The sequence below is a fragment of the Melitaea cinxia genome, chromosome 5 (genome assembly GCF_905220565.1).
Source record: "Melitaea cinxia chromosome 5, ilMelCinx1.1, whole genome shotgun sequence".
NCBI lineage: Eukaryota > Metazoa > Arthropoda > Insecta > Lepidoptera > Nymphalidae > Melitaea > Melitaea cinxia.
Genome location: NC_059398.1, coordinates 12,044,469 through 12,050,468, shown reverse-complemented (window position 1 = coordinate 12,050,468; position 6,000 = coordinate 12,044,469).

Here is a 6,000-nt window from a genome sequence, read left to right as displayed (position 1 = left end):
TTAGAAATAAAAATTTAATTGTTCAAAATGTCAATCTATGCTTAACATTACGCACATGAAATTTAATATAGACCTAACTGAACTTAGCACATCACAGCATTTTGCGTATCTTGTAAATACATAACTTTGATAGCTTGCCTCATACATACCACCAGACGCCAGATGCAAGCAATTTATTACGTATTATTCACTATTTTGACATTCCATTTTAGGAAAATATAATCATCATTACAGCCTATACAGTCCACTGCTGGACATAGACCTCCACAAGCTGACGCCAAAAATAACGTGAACTCATGTGTTTTGCCCATAGTCACCACGCTGGGCAGGCGGGTTGGTGACCGCAGTACTGGCTTTGTCGCACCGAAAACGCTGCTGCCCGTCTTCGGCCTGTGTATTTCAAAGCCAGCAGTTGGATGGTTATCCCGCCATCGGTCGGCTTCTTAAGTTCCAAGGTGGTTGTGGAACCTTGTTATCCCTTAGTCGCCTCTTACGACACCCACGGGAAGAGAGGGGGTGGCTAAATTCTTTAGTGCCGTAGCCACACAGCACTAGGAAAATATAATATGATCATATAATTAACTTAATCTCATTTAACTTTATGCACCTATAATAGGCATTATGAATTTATTCTATAGCTTACTTTGACCACTCAATCAGTTACTTAATATTTTTATTAAAAGCGTTCAATCAGCCTGACTGAAAAGCAGTCATTAAATTAGATCAAACAAAGAGTTTGTATATTTTAATTTGCGATTATTTTACTATTGTATTATAAGTCAAATGAGTAGTCAGGTTTTTTATAAAGTAACTGTAATTAGCTGATTGTCAATCAGACCGCTGGGCTTTTAGTGAAATAAAATTGTAAGAATTTAGTGAACATATATATTTTTTATATCTACATTAAAAAATTTAATATTTAATTTTAAATCACCTAACTTTTTCTTACTGCAGATTATTTTACGTAATTAAGAATAAAAACAAAATCCTACAAAATACGTGGTAAACATGAATATAATACTTATTTGCCTTTTTATAATACCTACTCATAAGCCACATCCCATAAGACTGAAAAGGTAAGGCCATTGGAATTCAAAAGAAATATCAGATCAAATTAAAAAGCTACAATCGACTTCACGATAAAACACAATATTCTTGCGATACAAGTATTAAATTTTACAAAATTCGTGAGTTAGTAAAATTAGCACACGAACTGTTCAATTGTAACCACCATCTTGTTTATTCCAATTCTAAAAAGCTTAGACTTTAAGCTGTTAGCTGTAAGATAAACAAACGCTTCTCTCTATTAATTTTTATAGAAATTAAAATAAATTTATGATACTAGTGTAAATGGAGAATAAAGATTAATTGCTTGCTTTTACATTTCTCTTCTTAGTAGTTTCTTTAAAAAAAAACAACGATGTTTTTGATTTAAGTTCATTGTTTAAGTTAGAAAGTATTAAAATTAGAAAGTTATCCCCGCCTTCTATCGCACATATATTTTAGTAGCATTCTTACGCAGTGTACATATAAATTAAGTATGTTTTTACAAAATTACACATTAATAGAAAAAGTATTTTAGGGAGAAATCTTGCAGATTTCAATAACTTACTGTTACAATAAAAAACACCAATTAATCGGCTATTTCTAAAATTTAAAGTCACCGAATAGTTAAACCAAGAAAGTTTTCAATAAAACATATTTAAGACTTCTCATATTATTCTATAACTGACGTTGTGTACGTACCATATACAGATTTTGACTACTTATACAAAGATAGAACGAAACAATTAACTCACGTCGGTCAACACCGATAGACTGATTTCAAATTATTTATTTTTCCTATTTATCATATTACTTGTTGTATAAGCGATATCAAATTAATTCTTAGTATTTTTTCTACTATATTTTGAAAAATAGTCTAAAATCTAATATAAAATATTATACCCTTATAATAATTGTGTTAAAATCAACTACTAGTAGATCTTACAATTAGCGTTGTGAAAATGAATGTAACTTATTGTATTATAGTGTGTTGATGTGTGTGAATGTAAATCAATTATATTTATAATAAATAAAATACCTGCCTTTTATTTAATATTTTGCTATATTTCCGGAAAAAAACCTTATTTATAATAATAATTCATTAAAACATAATCGTGTTACATTTATTTTTATTTTGTTAACAAGATATTTAAAAAATGTTTCAAATGATATTTATTGAGATAGCGCGCAGCAGGGAATATTCTGCAAAAATTTGGTATAGCTCTAGTCTGGGGAATTACCTCAACGTTACAGAAGATCATAGCTTTTTTTTTAATTAATTTAATTTATTTATCAAATAAACAATATTGTACATATTTAATATAAATAGCATTAAAAACCACGCAGGTTTATGACAATGCTATTTAGTACCCAATGAACTAAATATATATATAAAATAATTACATAATTATCCACCCTCCTATTAGAAGCAAGCTGGCAAACTCAAATAAAAAGATGCACACCACTAAATATGTCAAGTCACAATAGTATCAAGAAAGTAATTTTTAAGTTTATTTTTTAAGTTAATTGGTGTAATACTTTCAATCAATTTTGATGGTAAGTCATTTATTAGTCTAGGCACTAAATAAGCGGTAGTTCGCTCACCATATGTGTTGTGTATGCGCCTAGTAGTCCATAATCGGTTTTTTGCGATAGCACGGGTGTAAGTAGGGTGTTTAATATGTTGCCAAAATTTTTGATTTGAATAATTTTCCTTTAACATTATATGCTTAAATTGAATATTAATTGGTAAGATATTACAATGTTTAAAAAAATTTAGGTCATCATCACAGTGTTTATGTCTATCCTTAAAATTTAAAATAGCTTTAATTATTTTTATTTGAAGTTTCAAGATTCTTTCAGTGTATGTTTTATAAGTCCGTCCGTAGCTACTTAGACCGTATCTAATGTGAGATCCAGCAATTGCGTAATAACACTGCTCTCAAACTGTGTTGTATTCCTGAAGCGAGTAAGGAAAGTCAGGGGTAAGGATGACAACCCACTGCGATACTTCTAGTGTTTTAAGTGTGTATGGGTTACGGTAGTCGCTTACCATCAGGAGGGCCTTACGCTTGCTTTCCACGCCTGTAGTACAAATAATATCTGCGTTTTTTGTAAGGTGGAGGAATTTCCGCAGACGGGCTCCTCAAGCTTTTAAGCAATTGAGCATTGTTGCTAATACAGCGATCTAATCCAGGCAATCTTCGGGAAGAGGACTGGTGTAAGAAATCTGGAAAGGAGGGTAGTTTCTACTTCAAAAGGAAAAATAACTGAACAAAAATACATTAAAACTTATGCATAATCTAAGGTACAAACGCCACAGCGAAGCCGCACAAACGTAGTTACAAACACCACAATAATGTACACTTTAACCAGAAACTTTAAAACTTGTGTGATAATTAGGGGGAGTTCATAAAATACGTGCGATGTTTAAGGGGGGGAGGGGGTCGAGGCAAATCTCATCTAATCTTACGTTGGAGAGAGGGGAGGGGCTCGGAAAATATCACGCAATTTTTTTTCTGATTGAAACAAAAAAAATATATACTATTGTGGTCCATTTAATCCAGATTGTACATCCTTAAGATTTAATCTGAAGCGTAATCGTAATACGATTAAGATCATTCACTAATTCGTTCGAAAGAAAATAATTTTATTCATACTTTGATGTTATACATCTACTGACTGTCTGATTTGTTGATTGTGTCTGATTACTAGTCTTAATGGTCGTAAATAAAAGCACGAAGCATTTTTTTTTCTTTTTACAATAACAATCCAACGCGTTTACGTATGAAACCCACATTTTGAAAAATCTCACGTGAGATTGGGGGCTGGAGGAGGGGGTTGAATATAATTTCACGACTTCTCATCAGGGGGGGAGGGAGGGACAGGAAATTTAAAAAAAACACGTCACGTAATTTATGGATGCCCCCTTACTTGTTTTAAGACTATACTGTTCTCGTAGACGATCTACGCCTATTTTGCATTGTTGTTTTACGAATATTTTCCTTAACAATCATACTTGATTAGACCTATAGGCCATGACACTACTGCATTAAAACTAACAGGTAGGTAGGCAAACATTATTGATAATGTTTGCTACTAAGTTTGACATCAATAAACAAAGTTTTTCCCCACACAGACTTTGCAGCCCGTGTTTCATAAAAGTCCGACCTTTGGAGTCGAATAACGAAACATGACTTCTTAGTGAACGTCAATTTCACAAGAAGAAATAAGTATCCAAATTACGTATTATGTGTTTTCAGGATAGCGTACGCGGTGATGAATTTTTCAAGCAACTCCTTTTAATGGTTTTTTGCAAAAAAAATTTTTACCAATTACTCCATGACAAACTTTGACCTATGTGGCGCCATTTCTTTAGAGGTAGTTAATTTATGCCTAGAGGTTTTATAGTTTTTTATGAATCTTTAATATATTTAGTTGTCATTTTTCATTTACGCGTGTGCGCTATTAATTACAATTCTTAATTCAAAAATGTGTAAAAATAACTTTATTCGTATACATATATTCATACGTCTAAAATTGTGATAAGTATACACAATATTTATTAGTGAAAAAGTATAGCATGTGTACAGCTAGCTCACTGAGATGTCAATAAGTTCTGTGAGCATGCGCAGTAGCCTCCTTTAAGAAAAAAGTCAATGAAAACTCGACAGAATCATCTCCGGTAAATCTCCACCGAGACAAATAACAAAAACAAAGTCTATCCAAAAACAAACTCCTGTCAAAAATGATTGGAAAAATAACTGTCTGAACGTTAATATAAATTAAGTTTGAACGATTTCAGTTGTGGGTGAAAATGGGTGAGTACAGTGCATTTTTGTGAACTTTTAGTAGGTATATTGTTTTGGCACCTTGAGTAGATAGCAATATAGTGATTGAACGTGATTTTATTTTGCACTGTTCGGCAGAATTTAAAAATATTTAGCTATAATTTGTATATAAGCGTTATCATATCATTACAAATAGTACATATTTATTAATGTAGACTTTAAATAGAGTTTCATGAATTCACAATATATAACAGTAGAAAAAAGTTACAATAGTAACAGAAAGGGCAACACACATGAGTTCACGCTATTTTTGGCGTAAACTTGTGGAGGCCTATGTCCAGCAGTGGACTGTATAGGCTGTAATGATGAGTAACAGAAAGTAGTATCAACATAGTGATTATAAAATTGAATCGTCATTAAACAATCACGATTTTTTAATTGGAGTTCAAGGGAGTATGGGTGTAACAGTCAACAATAGTTGCGACAACCATCATATATAATATATAACTAGGTCGGCAATCAAGCGTAGGGCTCACCCGATGGCAAGAGATTACCGTAGCTTATGGACGTCTGCAACACCATAAGCATCGGAAGCGCGTTGCCGACCCTATCCCCTATACCCCCAGAAGCTGTGATCTTATGTAAGGTCGAGGTACTACCCCAGTAGGGCTGTTCCATATATTGAGCAGGAAATTTCCTGCTGTGCCCTACCTCAGAAAAAAAATATATAATGACATATTCGCTTCAGCCTGTAATATCCCACTACTGGGCATAGGCCTCTTTCCCCATGTAGGAGAAGGATCAGAGCTTAATCCACAACGCTGCTCCAATGCGGGTTGGCGGATATATTCCCTACTATGAGTAACGATCGCTATCAGGTGTACATGATAACAACCGGGACCAACGGCTTAACGTGCTCTCCGAGGCACGGTAGGGAGATCCACAAGGATTGCACAAACACCCAGACCACGGCAAACACCTGTATGGCCAATACAAATGTTTGTCATGTGCGGGGATCGAACCCGCAACCGCCAGCGCAACAGGTACAATCCATGGCTGTAACCATTGCGCCAACGCTGCGGCATATTAATATTTACTAATATGATAAGCATATGTTAGAGTAAAAAGTCGTAAACAATAAATACAAATATATAAATGAAATTTG